Consider the following 26,357-nt stretch of genomic DNA (forward strand, 5'->3'; position numbering starts at 1 on the left):
TTGATAGAAGCAACGACATACCTAAGTACAGCAGTACACATTTCAAATGATGATACATTTTGCCGATAGATCAGACCCTCTTTATAGGAATTAAAGTGCTTATTTAAAAGAACTGGACATAGAAAGCGCAATCTAAAAGAATCATACAAAGTGCTAAACGCATAAAGTGCTCAGTGGATTGGGCCGCAACAGAGCCACAAGGATAACATGGGAGAGAAGCAAACCAGGTGGCCCCTGAGGGGAAGGCCACTAAAAAATGAACTGTGTTCAGTCTGAAGCTGGTAAGATAAAATCTATGCTCTGGGTTGGTTATCCATTTTAAATAGGATTCCATGACAGAGGATGTAAAGATTTGCATGTACCTAATGACTGAAGACATATCAAGGAACCTTTCACATCCTGTGACTATACCCCAGGAAGTAAAAAGTATTTTTTACATAGGGCAGCGTATGGGATAGCAATCATGTTATCTAATTTTAATCAGTCCGCCAACACCTGCCTTGAAAAATCTGCCTGAGGGGTACACCATAACTTTAACCACAGTAAAAGTGGTGCCATGGAAATTTGATCCTCCATAAATCCTATTCCAAGTTCCGAATGTGCAACAAGACTCAAACAAGATTTAGGGATGGCTAAATGACTACACAAGAATCTGTTGTCAGCTACTTGAAGTTTCCCAGATGCGGCATAGACCCCAAACTCCAGCTCCATATGAGTCAACTGATAGGCACTTGCTTTTATAGAGTTGAATAATTTCCTGAACCGGCTTGTGGCCTAGCCGTTTTGCAAATCTAAATATTACATTGCCAGTTGCCCACACCTTTTGCACTTTCTGGGCCATTAGTCTAACCCAAAATTCAGGACTTTAATAGTATTTTATGTGGATATTTTAACATATTCATTTGAAAAAGGTTACTCTTATAGGAAAGTAAATCTGTCTATTTAAGCCAAAGTGCCAGGTCATTCACTTTGTTTTTGGTAGAGAACAAAGTTGTAATTTTTAGGCTATTAAGGAGTATCCGTATGAAAAGGGTCCAATCCATGACCAGGGTATTTAGTCTCAATGGGTGTGACTACGGTGCTTAATGTATTTCTAGTCTAGGTAGAATTTTATTATTTTTGCCTAGAAGCCGTTTCCTTGGATATTGTGCATGCTGTTAAGTTTTGTTTAATTAGGAAGGAGAACATAGATGATGCCCTCTAATATTTTTTATCCTGATTGCTTAGTTCATATGAAACATTGTGTGATGAGATGTCTGATGGCTAATAAGTATGTGTCAGAAGAATACAGAGCCACTGGTGGAAAGCATATGTTGGTTGGTCTCATATATGAAGCTTTATCACCCAGTTTCAGCGCTCACTCGAGCTAGGCCAGCTTTTTTGTTATGGTAGCAGGTACAAATGTTAATAGATTTAGGGCTCATTCTGTATGAGTAACTCCAGCGGCAAAACTTTTTTCTTCCGGAGTAAACTTCAAATGTACTATGAAATCACCAGCTTGGCTCAATTCATCTACTTTAGTTGACTTTCTCCTGCTTTTCTGCACTTTCCAACAACAGCTGCTGAGGGGTTCATATGAATGTTTACAGAATACATCTTTGTGCACGAACAACTTTATCAAGTTGCCTAGCTCTATCAAGTTGATTTTATCATGGAATGACAGAAAGAAATACAGTGTAAGGATCAACCTTATAAAAACAATCTGTCATTGTTAGCACAAAACCTCTTAGAAGTAGCCACAATGACATGGCTTTCTTTTGATCTGCACACTATCATTTTGTTCGGTTGCCAATGACCTCCATCATTGATCTCTTAGTAGGTACTGGTGAGTTCTCACTTGCAACAAATGTGTTCAAGCCCTTCTCTCAAACATTTGTTTTAGCCAGGAATTTTGCCAGAGTACTATGGAAGTACTATAAAAGATTCATAGTCTGAAAAATTAATTAGGATACTGACTTCTAATTAGCAATCTGCAAGGCCCATATATTTTTCATAATACCAATAGATTGAGGCTATATGGGTGTTATTTCACGATGGTGAACATCAGAAGCTTTCCCCTTAACGTTAGGCTGAGGTCTGTCAGTCAGTCAAATTATCTTTATTCAGCCACAATTCGACCATAACAGCATAAAATAAAAAAACACTTACATTGTGCACATCAAAAGTTAAAAAAATGTGTTTTAATGTTTTTTAAAAACCTAAATAAATCACGTTAATTTAAAAAGACACCATATTAAGTTCACCTTTAAAGTGCATAAGTTCTCAGTTTGATAGAAGCAACGACATACCTAAGTACAGCAGTACACATTTCAAATGATGATACATTTTGCCGATAGATCAGACCCTCTTTATAGGAATTAAAGTGCTTATTTAAAAGAACTGGACATAGAAAGCGCAATCTAAAAGAATCATACAAAGTGCTAAACGCATAAAGTGCTCAGTGGATTGGGCCGCAACAGAGCCACAAGGATAACATGGGAGAGAAGCAAACCAGGTGGCCCCTGAGGGGAAGGCCACTAAAAAATGAACTGTGTTCAGTCTGAAGCTGGTAAGATAAAATCTATGCTCTGGGTTGGTTATCCATTTTAAATAGGATTCCATGACAGAGGATGTAAAGATTTGCATGTACCTAATGACTGAAGACATATCAAGGAACCTTTCACATCCTGTGACTATACCCCAGGAAGTAAAAAGTATTTTTTACATAGGGCAGCGTATGGGATAGCAATCATGTTATCTAATTTTAATCAGTCCGCCAACACCTGCCTTGAAAAATCTGCCTGAGGGGTACACCATAACTTTAACCACAGTAAAAGTGGTGCCATGGAAATTTGATCCTCCATAAATCCTATTCCAAGTTCCGAATGTGCAACAAGACTCAAACAAGATTTAGGGATGGCTAAATGACTACACAAGAATCTGTTGTCAGCTACTTGAAGTTTCCCAGATGCGGCATAGACCCCAAACTCCAGCTCCATATGAGTCAACTGATAGGCACTTGCTTTTATAGAGTTGAATAATTTCCTGAACCGGCTTGTGGCCTAGCCGTTTTGCAAATCTAAATATTACATTGCCAGTTGCCCACACCTTTTGCACTTTCTGGGCCATTAGTCTAACCCATGCCCCATTTGCATCAAGCAGAATTCTCAAATAATTGAAGGAAGATACTTTTTCAATAGGTATCCCCCCTATAAAAATGGTTTCGGACATATTGGTGCCAATTACGATCCGGTAAAAAATTCCCCCGTGCGACTCGTATCCGGTCTTTTTACCGTACGAATCGTACGAGTGCCGTACGAACTGGCAATCACGATTCGCATGGGAAAAAGTCCATACGAACCGCATTGGGAATCATTCCCCACACGTCCTCGGGTCGGAAAATGTGTCCGACACGTCCTCGGACGATTTACCGTACATACGTGAAAAGTCAAGTCCGACCGAGGAATCACGATCCATCCCGTGCGTCCGAGGTTACAACCGTATGGAAAAAACACCGTCCGCACCGAACTCCTATAGCAACCATGGAGACATGTGCCCGCATAAGCGCCCAACACTCCCCCCAGCCCCCGTACGTCCGACACGTACCCCCCGTCCATGTACACCCCAGTACGTTCGAGTCCTAACCCCCACCCCTGTACGTGTCACACCCCCGTGTACCCACACCCCAGTACGTTCGAGTCCTACCCCCACCTCTGTACGAGCCGTACCACCGTCTATGTACACCCCAGTACGTTCGAGTCGTACCCCCACCCCTGTACGTGTCGTACCACCGTGTACCCACACCCCAGTACGTTCGAGTCGTACCCCCACCCCTGTACATGTCATACCCCCGTGTACCTACACCCCAGTACGTTCGAGTCGTACCCCCACCCCTGTACGTGTCGTACCATCGTGTACCTACACCCCAGGACGTTCGAGTCCTACCCCCACCCCTGTACGAGTCGTACCACCGTCTATGTACACCCCAGTACGTCCGAGTCGTACCCCCACCCCTGTACGTGTCGTACCATCGTGTACCTACACCCCAGTACGATCGAGTCCTACCCCCACCCCTGTACGTCTCACACCCCCGTGTACCTACACCCCAGTACGTTCGAGTCCTACCCCCACCCCTGTACGAGTCGTACCATCGTGTACCTACACCCCAGGACGTTCGAGTCCTACCCCCACCCCTGTACGTGTCGTACCATCGTGTACCTACACCCCAGTACGTTCGAGTCCTACCCCCACCCCTGTACGTCTCACACCCCCGGGTACCTACACCCCAGTACGTTCGAGTCCTACCCCCACCTCTGTACGAGCCGTACCACCGTCTATGTACACCCCAGTACGTTCGAGTCCTACCCCCACCCCTGTACGAGTCGTACCACCGTCTATGGACACCCCAGTACGTTCGAGTCGCACCCCCACCCCTGTACGGGTCGTACCATCGTGTACCTACACCCCAGGACGTTCGAGTCCTACCCCCACCTCTGTACGAGCCGTACCACCGTCTATGTACACCCCAGTACGTTCGAGTCGTACCCCCACCCCTGTATGTGTCGTACCACCGTGTACCCACACCCCAGTACGTTCGAGTCGTACCCCCACCCCTGTACGTGTCATACCCCTGTGTACCTACACCCCAGGACGTTCGAGTCGTACCCCCACCCCTGTACGTCTCACACCCCCGTGTACCTACACCCCAGTACGTTCGAGTCCTACCCCCACCTCTGTACGAGCCGTACCACCGTCTATGTACACCCCAGTACGTTCGAGTCCTACCCCCACCCCTGTACGAGTCGTACCACCGTCTATGGACACCCCAGTACGTTCGAGTCGTACCCCCACCCCTGTACGGGTCGAACCATCGTGTACCTACACCCCAGGACGTTCGAGTCCTACCCCCACCTCTGTACGAGCCGTACCACCGTCTATGTACACCCCAGTACGTTCGAGGCGTACCCCCACCCCTGTACGTGTCGTACCACCGTGTACCCACACCCCAGTACGTTCGAGTCGTACCCCCACCCCTGTATGTGTCATACCCCCGTGTACCTACACCCCAGGACGTTCGAGTCGTACCCCCACCCCTGTACGTGTCGTACCATCGTGTACCTACACCCCAGGACGTTCGAGTCCTACCCCCACCCCTGTACGAGTCGTACCACCGTCTATGTACACCCCAGTACGTTCGAGTCCTACCCCCACCCCTGTACGGGTCGTACCATCGTGTACCTACACCCCAGTACGTTCCGGTCCTACCCCCAACACAACCTCCTAAGTACGGAGCGCACCCCAGGCCCTAACATCACAACCGCATGTACGAGTCGTACCAACCCACACACAAGGACAGCACCGTACAACCAAATGGCCCATGTACACACCGTACACACGCTCAAAACGCATGTACGCAACCAGGCCAAAACTAAACAACACAAGAATACACCATACGAATGGCACAAAGCCACTAAACATGGCCAACAAACACTACAAAAACACCTTCACTGACCTGCAACTGCCAAAGACAAACAGAGGCCCAAAACACCACCACTACTTATAACACACCCACCCAAACTTCAAACACTGCCACACCCACCCATGGACCAATAAAAAGGGCCCACACACACAAACCATGAGCCTTTGCAACAGACTCACTGCTGCCAGACACCACAGAACCATACTACAAGCTACACCACACCTTACACTTGTACACCTTCACACAACCACCTTCACAGACACACCCTCATCACATTCACACACACTCACACCCACAACCATCCACACCCCCCCCCACATCCACACACACCCCCCACCATCCACACCCACACCCCTCACCATGCCCACTACCAAGAATCCAAAGTTCAGTAACCGAGAGTTGGAGGTCCTTGTTGATCAAATCCTCAGAGTCGAGCCACAGATCTTTGGAACATTGGTCAGAAACACCAGCCTGGCAGCAAAAACAGCCATGTGGCAGACCATCGTCGATGCTATGAATGCTGTTGCAGACACCAGAAGGACCAGGCAGGAATGCCAGAACAGGTGGTACGATCTGCGGAGGAGGGTCAGAGCCAAGAGGCAGGAGGAACACGACCAGGCCAACGCCACCGGAGGAGGGCCCTCCCGCAGACCCGTACAATACCATCCCTGGGAGGAGAGGGTGATGGCCATACTGCCGGTGGAGGCAGTCGAAGGATTAGAAGGACTCCGCGACCCGGGTGAGTACACAAACAACGCACCTCACATGGGGGGAACGGCATCCACAACCAAACCCACAAACAGGCACGCAACCACCACAAGCTATCGCATGACTCAACCACACTCCATGAACACGCACATGCCACTGCTGCCACCATGCCCCATGCACCCAGCTGGACAATGTCAAGTCACAGGCCACAGAAGACAACAACACATGACACGGTAACCCGGATGGCGGGAGGCTGGGCCCCAATAATCACATAGTGCAACTCCGAAGCAGACAACAATGCACTCTGCCCATATGGCCTAGGTCACAGCCAGACAAACAGTGTGTCCCAACACAGGAATGACTTGCCAGCAAATGGCGGACGCCTTGCATCAACACATGGGGGTGAAGGCACTGTTTTGCACATGACAGCAGCTAATGAACAGGCAACATTGTGAAAGAGTGGCAGCACACACCACCACAGCAGCAGCGCACAGACACACATCACACCCAATGGGTGCCTGGAGATCAGAAACAAACTCACATCAACAAGCCAAGGGCCACTCAAAGATCTGCTAACAGTGTGTGCCCAGGAAGCTGGGCTGAGGTGACAGAGGGTGACACACGGAGGGAGGGAGAGGGGGACACAGAGGGAGGGAGAGGGGGACACAGAGGGAGGGAGAGGGGGACAGAGAGGGAGGGAGAGGGGGACACAGAGGGAGGGAGACACAGGGACACGGACAGAGGGAGGAGGCTGACACATGGAGGGAGGGAGAGGGGGACAGAGAGGGAGGGAGAGGGGGACAGAGAGGGAGGGAGAGGGGGACAGAGAGGGAGGGAGACGGACAGAGGGAGGAGGCTGACACACGGAGGGAGGGAGAGGGGGACACAGAGGGAGGGAGAGGGGGACACAGAGGGAGGGAGAGGGGGACAGAGAGGGAGGGAGACGGACAGAGGGAGGAGGCTGACACACGGAGGGAGGGAGAGGGGGACAGAGAGGGAGGGAGAGGGGGACAGAGAGGGAGGGAGACGGACAGAGGGAGGAGGCTGACACACGGAGGGAGGGAGAGGGGGACACAGAGGGAGGGAGAGGGGGACACAGAGGGAGGGAGAGGGGGACACAGAGGGAGGGAGAGGGGGACAGAGAGGGAGGGAGAGGGGGACACAGAGGGAGGGAGAGGGGGACAGAGAGGGAGGGAGAGGGGGACAGAGAGGGAGCGAGACACAGGGAGAGCAAATCAGCCGTGTGGCGTGTGCGAATGTCTGCTCGTCAGCAGGTAGACTGCGTGCATGTAGACAAGGGTGGCCAGTGCCAGAACCCCCCCTCTTCACCATGGCAAAACACAGGGCCATGTCACAACCTGTTCACGAGCACAAGGACAGCTACCTGGATCATATAAGTGTGTGGATCCACTCCATGTGCACATGTACAGTGCTACACGGAAGGCGCCAATGCATGGCTCGCCACACCTGCCCACTCCACTGCTGACTGCAGTCACATTTGACGCAGCAAGTAAGACTGTGCCACACATAGTTAAAGGGGCCAAAGTGGTGCCCAAGGGACACACCCATGCACAAGTGCACTGTGAGTGGAATGCAAGACAGATCCTAATTCCAAGAGGAAATGTGCCAACTTTGAAACTGATGAAACATGGATGTTGCATGGACCAAAATTAACATTGTCTCTCTCACACACAGGTCAACGTCGTGGTGCACCCCCCAACACTGGGGGGGGAACACTCACAGGACCTGGATCTGCAGGAGCCCGATCCCACCGGCAGCGACCACTCTCACCACTCTGTGGACGACCCCGACCGACCTGGCCCCTCTGGTGTCCAACCACCTGCAGCACCTGCGTCAGGTACAACTGTGCCAACCACCACCCCCACTCCTGCCACATCCCAGGAGACAACCAGGATCCCTGCCCCACCACCACAAAGCAGCCAGGCTGGCCAGGAGGGACACGGTATCCCGGGCACCCAGGAGGAGGCAGGCGACAACGCCAATGCCACCCCTCAGGGGTCCCGGAGACCCCATGTGCCCACAAGGGCAGGCCATGCGCAAGTGGGCAGGGGTGGTGGGAGTGGAGGACGGCGGAGGCGCGAGCCTGACCAGTTGGCTGGGGATCCGGTATTTTCCCATGTCCGTAACATCCTGGACTCATACCGGGAGGACACCACGGGCATGGCCCAGGTTGTGTCCGTCCTCGAGGGGATCAAGGCACAGCAGGCCCAGCAACATGCCTGTCTACTGCAACACCAACGGAGGATGGAGGACAGACAGGCTGAGCAAGTGACGGCATTCCAGGGGATTCACGCTACACTCCGTCGGATGGCCGACATCATGGCCGACCCTCCCTGTGCCAGAAGGCGGAGAACATCACCACCCACAGGGAGGGTTCAGGAGGAGGAGGAGGAAACATCCGACGGAGCATCCCAGACGTCGTCACGGCCTGCTGCTGAGGTTCCCCGCAGGAGGCCGGGTCGTCCACGGAAAGGACCGTGAGGGTCGGCGCTACATCACCATCTCCCAGGACACCTGGCCTGGCACCTGGCCCACTGGAGCAACAGCATCACAGCATCAAGAGACATTCTCTGCCACATGGCCCTGCTGGTCACTGGCTGACCAATGTTGACAAAGACTGTGGCATGGACTCTGAGGATTTCCAATGGCAAGGACACCAACTCCCCTACTGTACTTTGGATTCCAAAATCCCGGAAATACCCTCACTTTGACCCCCCCCCCCCCTAATAAATCACATTATGAACAGTAGATGCCTGCTGGTTGCATAATTACCTAACATGTGTCTTGTAAAGTCTAAACATGCCTGAGTCATCTATTGTATTCAACCATCCACACCCTGGGGCCTGAGTCTGGCACAGGACACATGGGTCACAGTGTATTAGGCAAGACAGACATGGAGCACCATACACACCCGTGATGGGCCCAACCAGCTGAGGGGGTCGCCGAACAACCGTGCTGACACACACATTGAGTACAGCAACAGTCATGCGCAGAGGTCAGGGATCCAGTCCAGTGTCCTGGGGGGCACCCAGGTATGTGTAGACAGGTGGCAGAACCATGTCCTGCAAGCTTGAGTCCGGTGGATGCAGAGAATGGGGGCCTGGCCAACGTTGGATGCATGGGGATGGCACATGTCACAATACCCACACAGTCATGGACATCATGCCCAATACACAGTCTCAGCCCACACACACAGCTTGCATCTTGCAACTCGACACATTGACACATAGCCACAATCAGGGAATACCATACCAGACATGCAGGATGCACCGTGGCAACACACCAGCATTGACTGAGAAGAGGCACCTTGGAGGCATAGGCACAGCTTTATTAGTCATGTATTTGGGATTGCAGAGGCAACTCGAAGTACACATGAACACATCATGTTGAGTAACATGTCGGTCCAACACTGGCACCCCCCTTCAGCAGCACACATGCGTGTTTGCCATGGAACTGGCACACAAGCGTCGGCTAACAGCTAAATACCCACAGCTGCACACGGAGAGCCTGCCATACACCATAGATCCGCTGATGTCGAAGTCCCACACCATGTCAAGCCAATGCTAACCGTATGTGGCCGAGGGCAGTGTCACACACATTGATGCCATCATCACTATCCCCTATCCCATCACTGATGCCTGTCAACCAGGCAGACCATCTATTCAGGTGTACACAGCTGCATGTCGTGTCCCATGGGGATGCAACATGGCTGCAGAGGAACAACACATCGACAGGGGCAGTGTGCATACATCGTGAACAACTGCCACACCCAATACACCCCAGATGCATCCCTTACCCCATGGAGACTTCCAAACGTGTCCGTGCCTGTAACGCTGAGTCAGCCCACGATGTCATGTCCATGACGAATAGCAGTGCCACAACAACTGGGGAAGAGAGACACACAAGAAGTCGGCCACAAAAAGCACAGCCACTTGCATGTGCATTTACTCGACACATGTATGGATGACAACATGCTAGGTCACAATTATGACTGGGGAAATACTACCATCACTGCCACCATCACTCCAGTGACACACCCACACACACCTCTGACTCACGTGCCATACATGCAGGTGGATACACACATCACAACGCATGCCACACGGGGACCAATGCGTGCACACTCAGACACTGGTACTCACCACTAAGCAAAGAAGTCGCGTATGAGCCGAGTCCGGATGTCCTCTTGCGGCTCCACATCCTCCACATCACTAGCCCCATTGCCAAGCCCTTCGTCTTCCACGGGTGGATGGTCCTCGTCATGTTGATTCAGGATGAGTGGCACAGCTCTTTCAACTGCCATGTTGTGCAGCATGCAGCAGACCATGAAGATCTTGCAGACCTTCGCCGGGGCATATGGGAGTGCGCCGCCGGTCTTGTGGAGGCACCTGAATCGGCTCTTCAGCATGCCAAACGTCCTCTCTATCACTCGCCTTGTCCGGCCATGGGCGGTGTTGTAGCGGAGCTGGGCCGGCGTGATGGGGTTGCGGAGAGGTGTCAGCAGCCAAGGCATGTTGGGATAGCCAGCGTCCCCTACATGGGAAGCACATGGTCATCGTTAGAAGTGGTGAAGCGGTCGTGCTGGTAGGCCATACAGAATACAGGACAGACAGACTGTACCCACCAACAACACATGCCCGTTCGTTGCGCAGCTGCATCATCATATCAGGCATCCCGCTACGCCTCATGATGTAGGCATCGTGTGCTGATCCTGGAAAACGAGCACAGACATGTGAAATCACCATGTTGGACAGACACACCAAAAGGGCATTGATGGAGTGGTAGTGCTTCCGATTGCGGTACGCCACCTCCCGTGCGTGTGGTGGTACCAAAGCTACATGTGTCCCATCTATGGACCCAATGACATGGGGCATCCCTCCCAGGGCATAGAATCCACGCTTGACCTCAGTCATCTGTTCAGGGGTTGGGAACTTGATGAAGTCATCCAGGTGAATCAACATGGCCTCTAAGAAATCATGCAGCATACCGCTGAACATGCTCTGGGACATGCCACCAACATGAGCTATGGTATTTTGAAAGGTACCCGTGGCAAGAAAATGTAGGGCAGCCATTATCTTCAGCTGGGGTGTCAGTGCCGTGGGATACCTGTGCAGCGGTTGCAGGTGTGGTGCCAGTCTCGCCGTCAACTCCAGAATCAACGGTTGGGTAAAGCGGTAGAGCCGGATGCTGTCATTCTCCTGCATGGCAGCCAAGTCTGGAATTCTTCGGGCAAGAGGCGGCGCTCTGCAGTAATTTGGAAGTGACAAGGAAGAGTGAGTGCACTACGACAACAACTCATGTGTACTGAGCACATGTTAATCTGGCAATACACACATGCTACATAGGGAGTCAGGTATGTGCTACATGCCCAGGACACGTATGGATGCAAGGTGGCACTCCTTCCAAGACCCAGCTACACACGGAGATTGAGAACCTCCCCATGCCACGCCATGGGAATAGCTGTGTCCCAGTGCAAGAGAACAGCCAGACGCAACACAGGAGTGACATACGCCCACACATCAGCAGCAGTAGGATGCCGATTGCAGAGACTGGTAGCGGAACACTGGAGCCACAGGTCACATGACATTACACTAGGACAGCCCACACACCTTGCCATGAAGGTGCACATGTCATGACTCACCACACATTCCTTGTGATGATGCTGACATGTCCTTGTCACGCTACTCCGTGTCCCATGCATACATGTGCACCTCACATCCGATCCCACATGTGGCATGGTGTGCGGAACAGTGTGCAATGACAAACTACACACAGACACATGTTGGTTGCTGCAACGGCTGCAGCTTTTGAGGGTGCTCCAACATCAACCTGATGGGAAGCCCCCACACATACATGACATAGTCACATTGTGCACCGTGGGTAGTGACAAGTCAGGTGTCATAACCCCTGTACCGGGCATCAGGGGACACTTCCGTGTGTTGTTGTCCATGCCATGCCAGTGACGCTCACCCCAAGTGCGCAGTACGACATGCACACATGTCAAAGGAGTCAAGGGCATGCCTGGCACACATCGCACCATCACACAGTACATCTGTACACATCTCATCATACATCTGGTGCCTTCTCGACTCAGGAGTAATGTTCCACATCACAGGCCGTCACACCTGTGCCCCACACATGTAGTGATGCACAGACGATGCCTCGATGTCAATTAATGGACAAGTATGTCCATCCATGTACAAGTATGTCCGCCCTATCCCTACCTGTGTGCCGCCTGTCACCACTGTGATGTGTGAAAACCGCTGTACTGCTGCCAAGAGGGCCTGTGTACGTTCCCATATCACTATGGGAGTGCTGCCGTATGTGTACCCATCGTGATGGCGAGCGTACAGGCATGTGTACGGCCCGTACCACTATGGGTGGCCTCGCGTATGCGTACTCGTAGTGGTACAGGCCGTACACACGCCTGTACGCTCCCTATCACTATGGGTGTCCTCGCGTATGCGTACACGTTGTGATAGGGAGCGTACAGGCATGTGTACGGCCCGTACCACTATGGGTGGCCTCGCGTATGCGTACTCGTAGTGGTACAGGCCGTACACACGCCTGTACGCTCCCTATCACTATGGGTGTCCTCGGGTATGCGTACACGTTGTGATAGGGAGCGTACAGGCGTGTGTACGGCCCGTACCACTATGGGTGGCCTCGCGTATGCGTACTCGTAGTGGTACAGGCCGTACACACGCCTGTACGCTCCCTATCACTACGAGTACGCATACGCGAGGCCACCCATAGTGATAGGGAGCGTACAGGCGTGTGTACGGCCCGTACCACTATGGGTGGCCTCGTGTATGCGTACTCGTAGTGGTACAGGCCGTACACACGCCTGTACGCTCCCTATCACTATGGGTGTCCTCGCGTATGCGTACACGTTGTGATAGGGAGCGTACAGGCGTGTGTACGGCCCGTACCACTATGGGTGGCCTCGCGTATGCGTACTCGTAGTGGTACAGGCCGTACACACGCCTGTACGCTCCCTATCACTACGAGTACGCATACGCGAGGCCACCCATAGTGATAGGGAGCGTACAGGCGTGTGTACGGCCCGTACCACTATGGGTGGCCTCGCGTATGCGTAGTCGTAGTGGTACGGGCCGTACACATGCCTGTACGCTCACTATCACAACGTGTACGCATACGCGAGGACACCCATAGTGATAGGGAGCGTACAGGCGTGTGTACGGCCCGTACCACTACGAGTACGCATACGCGAGGACACCCATCGTGATGGCGAGCGTACAGGCGTGTGTACGGCCCGTACCACTACGAGTACGCATACGCGAGGCCACCCATAGTGGTACGGGCCGTACACACGCCTGTACGCTCCCTATCACTATGGGTGGCCTCGCGTATGCGTACTCGTAGTGGTACGGGCCGTACACACGCCTGTACGCTCCCTATCACTATGGGTGTCCTCGCGTATGCGTACACGTTGTGATAGTGAGCGTACAGGCATGTGTACGGCCCGTACCACTACGACTACGCATACGCAAGAACACCCATAGTGGTACGGGCCGTACACACGCCTGTACGCTCCCTATCACTATGGGTGGCCTCGCGTATGCGTACTCGTAGTGGTACGGGCCGTACACACGCCTGTACGCTCCCTATCACTATGGGTGTCCTCGCGTATGCGTACACGTTGTGATAGTGAGCGTACAGGCATGTGTACGGCCCGTACCACTACGACTACGCATACGCAAGAACACCCATAGTGGTACGGGCCGTACACACGCCTGTACGCTCCCTATCACTATGGGTGGCCTCGCGTATGCGTACTCGTAGTGGTACGGGCCGTACACACGCCTGTACGCTCCCTATCACTATGGGTGTCCTCGCGTATGCGTACACGTTGTGATAGTGAGCGTACAGGCATGTGTACGGCCCGTACCACTACGACTACGCATACGCAAGAACACCCATAGTGGTACGGGCCGTACACATGCCTGTACGCTCCCTATCACAACGTGTACGCATACGCGAGGACACCCATAGTGATAGTGAACGTAGGCACGCGTGTACGGCCCGTTGCAAGGCATTTGGGGTGCCCTAGGGCCCCGGAACGCACCGTACCTGTGTGTGTGAAGCTCCAAATTACATAGGGGACACATGAGGGACAAGTATTAAGGCCTACATGCATGCTGGTTGTCATGGAGACCAAGTTCAAAATTTGAATTTGTTCTGGAAGGTGCACAGCAGAAGTCAGTTGGAATTAATCTACTTTGTTGCAATGTGTTTGTGGGGCTGACATCATGCAGGAGAATGAAACCGATAGAGAACCCACAGACTGCTAGGTTTGAAGGGATTGGAGGACACATAGGATGCAAATGTGAGTGACCAATCACTCTGTACTCCTGTGCATGAGACAGGGCAGAAAGGCAGATATAAGGCAGCCAGGTCCCATGAGGGAGAACTTGCCTGCACATCTTTGAATTCGTCGACCCAGCTGCTGCTACTGATTCCCTGGAACCATGTCAAGGGCTGTGGAGAGGTCACAGCCATTCACCCTGGAGGAGAACCTGGCATTGCTGGATGTGATCCTCCCACAGTACCCCCTTCTGTATGGGCGACCAGGGTATCAGGTGAGTGCATAGGCCACTGGCACAGACTGTCCCTTTGTTGTAACTGTGACTTCTGGCATTGTGTCCTGGTGTGACACACATGCTATGTACTGTAGGGGGGGTCCCAGGGGGGGATGCCTGATGTCTCCCAGCCAGAGCATGATGTGGTGCATGTCTGCTCTCCTCACTTGCATTGTGTTTACTGTGACATTCACTGCATGTGGCATTACACATTGTGCCTGTCTAATCCTCCAGGGTATGGAGCTACTACAGTCCTCCTGTGATTCTGTGGTTACCCCAGTGTGACAGGTGACTGTACCTACAGATGTGTGTTTGTCCACTGTACCTATGCTGAGAGTGTCCACATGATGTGTTCGTCCCCTGGACATCTGTGTGTGTAAGTCCAATGTCATTTGTGTGGGTGCATATGTGTAGTGGACCACCCCAGATGCATGAGGCCTGGATATGCCCTGCACATCTCATGTGAGCAGGGAGCAGTGCTGTGTGTCTGACGTGCAGAGCCAGCCCCACACCTGTGAGCCCCCCGATCTAGTGGCACATGTGCAGTGAGGTTTGTAACTGCATTTGGCAATGCCAGGTGAATGTCCTGTGTCTGTGTACTCTGCTGAGGTGGCGTCAGTGGCCTGTGGCATGTGACTGCTTTGAGGTGCTGGCCAGACACAGGAGGTGTGTGTGCAGAGTCCTCCCAGCAGTGCCCTGAGACAGGAGGGGTGGGTGCAGAGTCCTCCCAGCAGTGCCCTGAGACAGGAGGGGTGGGTGCCTAACACTCCCAGCAGTGCCCTGAGACAGGAGGGGTGGGTGCTGAGTCCTCCCAGCAGTGCCCTGAGACAGGAGGGGTGGGTGCTGAGTCCTCCCAGCAGTGCCCTGAGACAGGAGGGGTGGGTGCTGAGTCCTCCCAGCAGTGCCCTGACACAGGAGGGGTGGGTGCCTAACACTCCCAGCAGTGCCCTGAGACAGGAGGGGTGGGTGTGATGCACAGTGTGAGCCTTGATCATTGATTGTGACATTGCCATCATCCCACCTGTGTACCTACAATGGCACGTACTGCTCTTCCCTCCCCAGAGGATCATGTCCCCATGACAAAGGTGCAATGCATTGGCTGCATGACATGCCTTGGTGTAACCAGCTAATTTTTCCTCATATGTCTCTCTGTGACATGTGGCTGGTGTATTGATGTGGTGTCACTTGTTCTTCCTCACAGGTAGGCGCCACTGCCAAGGAGCAGATCTGGCTGACCGCCGTCAGTGCCGTGAGGGGTGTGGATGGTCGGAGGCGGAGCCTGTCCCAGGTGAGGAAACGCTGGCAGGATATCCGGTGCTGGACGCGGAGGATCGCACGGGTCCTGCTGGGGGACTTACCTGTGAGCCACAAGAACCGCGGGCGCCGCCGTCTGAGCCACCTCCACAGGCGTGTGCTGCCGGTGGTCTTTCCAGACTTGGAGAGGCGCTTACAGGAGATGCAGCAGCCGGAAGGGGGTAGGTACATGTGTGTTTGTTGTGTGTCACCGGCATTTGTAAGGGCACAGTAGCATGAATTCACTGCCAGGGTTTAAAGGTGCTGTGCAGATCCAGTTTGCCCCAGTATAGCGCAGCGCTCCTGCCACCCTTCCCCTCCATGCAATGTGTTCCCTGGTCTGTGTGTGGTCACTCCTTCACAAGGTAATGTAGGCTGGCGCTTTGTCCACGAGAACTATGCCTGTAGCATCATGTGTGGGGGTGGTGTGTAACAGGTTTTGGGACCTTGCCTGTGCCCTGTCCAGTTCACTGCATGTGGGTTCCATGTCAGTTGGCACTGATGCTGAGTCCAGACATGGGAGTTAGTCTCTCAAGTGTCATGCCTTACAGCGCGCATGTCCTATGTAGTGGCTTGTGACATGATGTGCATGAGTGTGCGATACGCATAGTGCAGGGATGGTGGCGTGTGTTGCAGTCATTACCATTCAGGAGCATGGAGTTGTGTGGCCACTACGTTCCCCTGGGGCACCTTTTCCTCGGTGTTGTATGTGTCATCCAAAAACGTGGACACTCTCAGTGTCTACAGCGTAGGTTGTGCTCTGTGCCATTGTCCCCTGGCACCATGTATATAGACGTGAAATTTAGTACAGGTGTCCACTGTGCAGCCTGACCTGAATGTCCTTCCTCATACTCACAGTTGCCAGTGCCTGTGTGTCTTGTTATACTCATCTGAGGATGGGCACTGGTACCTCATTATTTGTACAGGCGCACCTTGGGTGTTTGGCGTCCAATCTTGCATTTTGCCTGCCCCTGTGTTTATCACCCAGACTATGAGATGTTGGTGCCACCTGTGTCTCAACAATTTGCCTCGTGTAGGGGGTGGTTGGGGCGGGCAAAGCCTATATGTCAAATCCTGATTTCTACTTGCTGGGTCTGGCCAGTGTGTGATGTTTGTCTGGACATACACTCAAGGTGCAGTGACCCAGTCATGTTGGGCATGTTTTCAGCATTACCTATGCAGCATGTGTCTCAAGTTCATGGATATGGTCCCAGGTCATCCCTATTTTCGCCAACGCTGTGTGGTGCAGATGCAGTGCTGGATTGTCCCCAGGGCCTGGGTGCTATATCAGACTCCGTTTCCTGTCATTTGCTATTGTCTCATGCTCTCCATGGTATTTCAGTGGCATGGTGGCTCAACCAACTGTGTGTTTCATGCCCTACATCGGTACCTTGTTTAGTAGATGTTAGGGATCTTCCTTTTCAGGCTATGCAATGTAACCTATGTAGATTGGACTCATGTGACAGATGTGTACAGGTGTCTGATTACTTTCTGTCTCTCCACCCTGCCCACAGCATCGTCGGGGGACACAGAGGGAGACATGGACACAGACCAGGCGGAGGGACCGAGCACCAGTGCCAGCCGTGACATCGAGGCTGGCACATCGAGTGGGACAGAGGCGGAGGAGAGTGTGGCCGAGGACCTGTCGACTGGCACGTCAGAATACGAAGCTGACAGGTCCGAGGAGGATGTCTCCGAGTGGGCGGAGGCTGCACCAGCAGCTGACAGCGGAACAACACCTCGCACCGCCCCCTCCGTTCCCATCAGCCGCCTCCCACTTGCTCGTGTCCCTTCCCAGCGTGCCCGGTCACCGCATGTCTCCTTCATGCCAGGCACCGCACCCCCTGCCCCTGTCTCCACTGCTGCCGCCCATGCCGAGTCTGTGGACATCCAGCGGCAGCTGCAGGTTGGTCAGGCTGCGATCCTTAATGTCCTCCATGCCCACGGCCAGACCCTCAACAACATCGAGGCATACTTGGAGGGCATTCATTCATCGCAGGCTGACCAACGCAGCTTGCTTCGGTCGATAGACTCAACACTGACTGCAGCAGTGGGTCTCTTGCAGCGCGACCTCCCACCACCTACCCCTGCCCCATCCACACTTCCCACTCCCATGCCTGTCCCACGTACACCCAGACGTCGGCATGCACCCACATCAACAGACACAGGCACCACACCAGCAGGGAAGGTCCACCGCACTCCTCCTGACACGCACACACAGGGTGAGGTAGGCACACCCACTGGGTCGGGGGGCAAACGTGTGACACGCAGCCAGAGTGGGAGTCCGCATTCCACCCAGTCCACTTCCTCCAAATCCCCTCCCCTCAGCTCTCCTGGCCACCTCTCCCCCAAAGACTCTTTCATGGCCGCTCTGTCCCTGAGCCCCACAGTGACACCACCCCGCAAGCGGTCAAGGAGGTCCCCGGTCAGGGTGCTTGATTCCCCACCCCTGTCTACACCCTCCCACAGTGGCGCTGCGACCCATCCCTCTGACCCCCCCCCCCCCTCCTTGGGGCCTGTGGATCCTTCGGGTGCAGGGGACTCCCTGGAGGACCTTGCAAAGGTGTGTAGTGCCATCCTGGCCTCCGCCTTTGGCCCTCCCCCACCCCCTGTGGTGGAGTCCTCCATCCCTGCACCCACAACGCCTACCCTTTGCCCTGATGTCCCTGCGGTGCCTGGTGCTTCCCCCCCCCCCCCCCCTGATGCCCTCACCCCTGTGGAAGACGACGGCATGTAACTGTGCAGGCAAGCTAGGGGACACGCATCCCACTGTGTCCCCCATCCAGCTGAGACTTATTGACTGCCCTATGGGCTTTGTGAATATTGAACTGCCTGTGATCCACGGACACTGTGATCATGCTGAATAAAGCTTTACTTTTTTTTTCATTCTGACACTACTGCTATGCTGGTTTTGGTGTTGGTGGGGCTGCTACATGGTTTTGGGTGGTGTTTATGTGTTGGGTGTGTGGGAAATGTAGTAGTGGGCTGCTCATTGGGGGGACCCTGGGATCTGTGTGCCATCACAAGGTGTTAGCTAACTTTCTGTGTTCATGTAAGCAGTTACTGCATGGTGCAATTGTCCCAGGGTGTATTCCTCCCTCTGTGTACCCTGATATCTTCCCTGCAGGGTGTTCCCAATATTTAGCGCAGAGCTGTGTCTACATGAGCTGTGTGTGTGACGGAGCCCTTCTACTTTTGCCATGCATGCAGGGCCATGTCTCCACCTGCAACATTCGTGGCATCCTTGGTGATCACTGTACATGTGTATGGAGTCTGTTGACATGAGTTCATGGGGACATGTTCCCTTGTAGGCAGTATGCATGTGTGTACTTCCAGCCTCACACACATGTGTTACACCCCTCCTGTCTCAGGGCACTGCTGGGAGGACTCTGCACCCACCCCTCCTGTCTCAGGGCACTGCTGGGAGTGTTAGGCACCCACCCCTCCTGTCTCAGGGCACTGCTGGGAGGACTCTGCACCCACCCCTCCTGTCTCAGGGCACTGCTGGGAGTGTTAGGCACCCACCCCTCCTGTCTCAGGGCACTGCTGGGAGGACTCTGCACCCACCCCTCCTGTCTCAGGGCACTGCTGGGAGTGTTAGGCACCCACCCCTCCTGTGTCTGGGCACTGCTGGGAGGACTCTGCACCCACTTCTCTTGTGACTGGGCACTGCTGGGAGTGTTAGGCACCCACCCCTCCTGTGTCAGGGCACTGCTGGGAGGACTCTGCACCCACCCCTCCTGTCTCAGGGCACTGCTGGGAGGACTCTGCACCCACCCCTCCTGTCTCAGGGCACTGCTGGGAGGACTCAGCACCCACCCCTCCTGTCTCAGGGCACTGCTGGGAGTGTTAGGCACCCACCCCTCCTGTCTCAGGGCACTGCTGGGAGGACTCAGCACCCACCCCTCCTGTCTCAGGGCACTGCTGGGAGGACTCAGCACCCACCCCTCCTGTCTCAGGGCACTGCTGGGAGGACTCAGCACACACCCCTCCTGTCTCAGGGCACTGCTGGGAGTGTTAGGCACCCACCCCTCCTGTCTCAGGGCACTGCTGGGAGGACTCTGCACCCACTTCTCTTGTGACTGGGCACTGCTGGGAGTGTTAGGCACCCACCCCTCCTGTGTCAGGGCACTGCTGGGAGGACTCTGCACCCACCCCTCCTGTCTCAGGGCACTGCTGGGAGGACTCTGCACCCACTTCTCTTGTGACTGGGCACTGCTGGGAGTGTTAGGCACCCACCCCTCCTGTCTCAGGGCACTGCTGGGAGGACTCTGCACCCACTTCTCTTGTGACTGGGCACTGCTGGGAGTGTTAGGCACCCACCCCTCCTGTGTCAGGGCACTGCTGGGAGGACTCTGCACCCACCCCTCCTGTCTCAGGGCACTGCTGGGAGGACTCTGCACCCACCCCTCCTGTCTCAGGGCACTGCTGGGAGGACTCTGCACCCACCCCTCCTGTCTCAGGGCACTGCTGGGAGTGTTAGGCACCCACCCCTCCTGTCTCAGGGCACTGCTGGGAGGACTCTGCACACACACCTCCTATTTCTGGATATGTACGCTTGGAACATACACGGTGGGGGTACGCTCCATGCATTCGAGGTGAGGGTACGAGTCGTACTTACACTGGTGGGGTGGGGGTACGCTCCATGCATACGGGGGTGGGGGTACGTGTCGTACTTACACTGGTTGGGGTGGGGGTACGGTCCGTACGTCCGCGGGTGAGGGTACGAGTCGTACTTACACTGGTGGGGTGGGGGTGGGCTCCATGCCTACGGGGGTGGGGGTACGTGTCGTACTTACACTGGTGGGGGTGGGGGTACGGTCCGTACGTCCGCGGGTGAGGGTACGAGTCGTACTTACACTGGTGGGGTGGGGGTGGGCTCCATGCCTACGGGGGTGGGGGTACGTGTCGTACTTACACTGGTGGGGTGGGGGTACGCTCCATGCATACGGGGTGAGGGTACGAGTCGTACTTACACTGGTGGGGTGGGGGTACGCTCCGTGCATACGGGGTGAGGGTACGAGTCGTACTTACACTGGTGGGGTGGGGGTACGCTCCATGCATACGGGGTGAGGGTACGAGTCGTACTTACACTGGTGGGGTGGGGGTACGCTCCATACGTACGCGGGTGGGGGTAGGGTCCGTACATATCCGTCCCCACGCTATGTGATGCTTGTGCGGGCCGTACCCAGGCCTTTGCCACGTGGGTACGATCCGTCCCGCCATTGTTGGGGTGACGTGGGCGTGGTACGTCTCGTACCCACGCTCTTCAGGCGTGGGTACGGGACGTACCGGTCTGGTTGTGTTGCCGGTTCGCGTGGTGACGGACTTCCGTTGTGGCGGTCGCTGGCTTAGCTGGACACGCCCCCACCCCCTCGTAGTGACCAGGGCATGGGTGTCAGGTATGTCCTGGGCATGTGTGGTGTGTGACTTTGGTGGGGGTTTTGTGGCCTGCCCTGGTCCTGCCACCCCCACCCCACCCCACTTTCCCCCCTCCCTTAGTTATTCTGACCTTCTGCGGCGTCTGCGTCGTAACCTGTAGAGGAGGTGGACTGCTATGAGGGCCGGGATGACACGTAGGTTCGGGTCCATGTCTGTCCGTCGCGTACGGGTCCTCCTTGTTTGCGTCGTCCTGTGTGTCCGTCGCGTACTGGTCCTCCTTGATCGCGTCGTCCTGTGTGTCCGTCGCGTACTGGTACTCCTTGATCGCGTCGTCCTGTCGCGTACTGGTCCTCCTTGTTCGCGTCGTCCTGTCTGTCCGTCGCGTACTGGTGGTCCTTGTTCGCGTCGTCCTGATTTCCCGGCAGTTTTTGGCAGTCGGAAAATATTCACCGTGCGGGATGACGTCGGTGCGAATCGTGATTCCTGGTTCGTGAATGGCAGGCTGCGAGCGTCCCGACGTCAGGTCGGCGCTTTCCCGGATCGCATTGGTAGGTTTTTTTTGTTCGGTCGGGCTTTTTTACGAATCGTACGGAAATGGTGTTCCGTGCGAATCGTAATTCCTTGTTTGTAAATTTTGACGACCGGGTACGCGTCGGACTGAGAATATGCTCCGTCCGACGGTTCGTACCCGGTTTTTGCCGGATCGTGATCGGCACCATTGTGTTTGGGACCGCAAATCATAATATAAGATTTTAGCTTCTTAACCTTGAGTTTGAGTCTAAGCATAAAAACATTAAACTATTCAAAAGATTTTGGAGGCCATTTGTTTTCAATGCTAAAAGGACTGTGTCATCACCTTGAAGACATTCTGGGACTGACTGCCTGTGTACCAATCCTGGCTACCTCTTTTCTGCATGGTCTGAAGGCAGTATCTAAAGAATTAATGTTGAATAAGAAGAGGAAGGGGGCTAATAAACAGCCCTCTCTAACCCCTCTGGCCCCCTCTATTGGAGCGTTGCAGCCCCCATTCTGTGGGAAGCACACACTCATTGTAGAGTCCCAGTGCAAACTCCCTACAAGGTCTAATAAATGGGTGTCAACTCTCGCCTGCTCCATCAAATCCCCCCAAATATCCCTGTCAACAAGGTCACAGGAGAGGTCCATAAAGGCCATATGCAAAGCCTCTCTCCTGGCTTTGATGTATTTACCCAGAATAAGTGTGAGACTGTGAGCCTGCTCAATGGTTAGGCTGACGTCATCCTCAAACACACTAGAAAAAGCCTTTGGTGAGGAGCTAGACATATTCAATGATGGGGCATATGTATTCTTCCACAATGGAGGGAGCGGGCGTTGCATTAGGTAGTGGGAATCTCAAGATTTTTGCATGATTGTTCTCCGCAGGTCAGTGGACACTGTAACATTCGTAATCCTGTAGTTGTAGACCTCAACTTTGTTTTCAGGACTGCATATTGGCCTGGTATTTCAACACAGTACTAAGTTTTAAATGCAATCCTGCCAAAATATTGCATCCAGAAAAAACCCTATCACAATATTGTGAAGGGAAGTGTATAGAGCTAAGTATAGATGAACAAGTTACTTACCTTCAGTAACGCCTTATCTGGTAGAGACACTATCTAGCTGCAGATTCTTTACCTTTGAATTTCTCCTGGCATCAGACTCACTCTGGAAAGTTTTTCGTGAGTACCGATCGGTGGGGTCGGCCGGCTCCGCGTGACGTTGTTGGCATCATCTATGCCGGAAGTGATGTCCACTTCATCTAGATAGGGGCCACCTTGGCGCGCTGATGTCAATTACTTTTCACGACTTTCCACGTCAGTAGCGAGAAGCAGTGAAGTGAACTGACACTAGTTTGTGCAGACTAGGGCTCTGAAAGGGATCAGCGCTGACCCTAGAAATATGTCTACAGAGCGAGGAGGATGGGTGGGTTGGTAAGGAATCTGCGGCTAAATATTGTCTATACCAGATAAGGCGTAACTGAAGGTGAATAACTTGTTCATCTGATAGAGACATCTAGCCGCAGATTCCTTCCCTCTGAATGAATACCCAAGCAATACCATCCCGGGAAGTGGGTCTGCGGACATATTTAGACTAAGAAGTCCTCCAGGACCAAACGGGCAAAATGCCCATCCCTGTGGACCTGACTGTATAGTAAACGTGTACAGGGAAGCCCAATTGCTGCCTGACAGAAGTCCAGAACTGAAACTCCACAGGCTAACGCAGTGGTCAAAGCCTTTACTCTGGTGGAATGAGCTCTCAAACCTTAAGTGGGCTGCTTCTATGCCAGTGCATAGCAGATCTTGATGCACAGAACGATCCATCAAGAGATGCTCCGTTTCTGCACCCCCTGACCTTTCTTCACACCAACATACTCCACGAACAGTTGCTTGTCCATCCAGAACTCTCATGTGCAGTCAAGGTAGAATGATAATGCTCTTTTGGGGTCCAGATGGTGGAGTTGCTCCTTTTCGTTGAAGGCATGTGGAGGAACATAGAAAGTGGGCAAGGTGACAGACTGGCCCACATGAAATGGTGTTACCACATTTAGCAAGAAAGAGGCCCTAGTGCAAAGCACCAGTTTGTCAGGAAAAACTGATAGGAAAGGAGGCTTGGATGATAGAGCCTGCAGCTCACTCACTCTTCTGCTGATGTAATTGCCACAAGAAAGGCTGTTTAGCTGGTGAGCAGCCTGAGGGTACAATTGTGTAAAGGCTCGAAGGAAGCACAAATCAGAAATATGAGAACCAAATTAAGGTCCCACTGAGGCATAATGAAAGGGGAAGGTGGAAACATATGTACAAGACCTTTTAGAAATCTATTTACAATGGGAGATTTTAATCAGGTCAGGCAGCTGCAAGAATGCAGACAGGGCAGAAAGATACCCTTTGAGAGCGTCCAGAGCAGAGCCCTGCCGCCAAGGGTCAAAATAAAAAGTAAATTATCAGAAAGGGAAGCAGAAAGAGGATCAATAGACTTTTCTGTACAGTATAATACAACTTTTTCCATCAGTAGGCGTATACCGTCTAGGTGGAGGTACGCCTGTCTGCCAGAATAACATTACAGACTTTGGGAAGAAGGTCAAAAGCTATCAACTGCCAATGCTCAATCGCCAGGAAAGAAGGCAAAGAGTTGACAGGTTCGGGTGGAGGAACCTCCCATGCTGCTGTGACAGGAGATCCTCCCGAAAGGGCAGCCTGATCGGAGGATCAATGCTCTTGTTAAAAACCTCAGTATACCAGGAGTCGGATATGTGACGTTACAATGCATGCCATTACATCGCATGCCATTGCAACGCCAAACTTTACCCCGACTTTCTGTCGGGGAAGCGCTAAAAGGTGGAATAGATTAATTTTCTATTCCAACTCCAGAATGTGCAACAGTAGGGAAGGTGTTGGAGTTAAATCCAACACTTTCTACCCATTGCTGCCCACCTTTTTCATTGCAACGGCATCCGATGTAACCGCATGCGTTGTAACGGTTGCTTGGTAAAGGCTGCTTCCCATAGTGCCCAGTCGGGAGCCACAAGGATGACTTGTGCCGGGCCATTCCTGATATTCTTGACAATTCTGGGCAGGAGTGGTATGGGAAAGGCGTACTGGATGTCTGAGCTCCAATTGAGACAACAAGTGTCTCAGAGCAAGAGCTGCCTTGGAAACCCCAGCAGGCAAAACTGCTCAAATTAAGTATTCTCAGCATATGCGAACAGATCTTACCAAGGCTCTACCCACAACTAAAAGAGTCCTTGCTCCACTTCCACAGAGAGACACCGTTTGTGATCCGATAGGCATCAACGAATGAGTTTGTACATGCTGGAATTCAGGGAACTTGCCAGGTGTTGAACCATCGAGGTGTGAGATGGCAACCTGGTGCAAGCCCGCCTTCAGAAGCCAATCATCAAGATAGAGGAAGACTGGCACCCCTGATCTGCACAGATGAGCTGCGACCACTGCCATCACCTTGGTGAACACCCGAGGGACCCTGGTAAGGCTAAAAGGGAGCACAGTGAACAGAAAATGCTCATGGCTTACCTTAAACCACAGTTAATGCCTGTGCCAATGGGCAGGCAGGACCGAGATGTGAAAATAGACATCCAGGGCAGACAAGACCAGAGCCAATGTGAGCATCTTGAATTTCTCCCTTTTGGGGAAGTAGTTGAGGGTCAGAGAACTAGGATAGGACAAAGGCACTTGTCCTTTTTCAGCAGAAAGTAGCAGAAATAGCAACCGCAGCCTCCTTATGGCACTGGAACCCTTTCTATTGTTCCCTTGGACAAGAGAGCCGTGATTTCCTCTCAGAGCAGAGACAGATGATCATCCGCCAACTGGTTGTAAGATGGAGGCATGGAGGGAGGGTAGTCTCAAACGGGGGGGAGCAGCCTCTTCGGACGATCTGCAGAACCCACCTGTCCAACATTATGGATTTCCAGCAGTGGAGGTGATGACAGATCTTGCCACCAACTGCACGCCCATTATCTAAAAGGGCAAGACTAGGTGACTTTGAAGGTTGCAGCTGCCGGGTGGTGTAGGCCGGACCAGACTGATTGCTACCCGACCCATGAGGCCAGTAGGAACCACGCTCTTGTCCATGCAAATGCTGGAAAGCTTGCATGTCTCGATGGTTGGGATAAGGTTGGTGCAGTTGATAGCCTCTTCTGTGGCCATGAAAGGAACAAAAGGCAGACTGAGGATGTCGTGGGGAGCCGAGAGGCCCAAAGACTTGACCATAGCCTGCAAGTCCTTAAAGCACCCTAGCGCTGAGTCTGCTTTGTCTCCACAGAGACGAGTGCCATCAAAGGGCATGTCCATAAGGAAGCCCGGACATCCCCCGAAAAGCCAGATGTTCTCAGCCAGGCGTAGCATCTGAGAGCCACCGTT

Source organism: Triturus cristatus, chromosome 11 (genome assembly GCF_964204655.1).
Source record: "Triturus cristatus chromosome 11, aTriCri1.1, whole genome shotgun sequence".
Taxonomy (NCBI): Eukaryota; Metazoa; Chordata; class Amphibia; order Caudata; family Salamandridae; genus Triturus; species Triturus cristatus.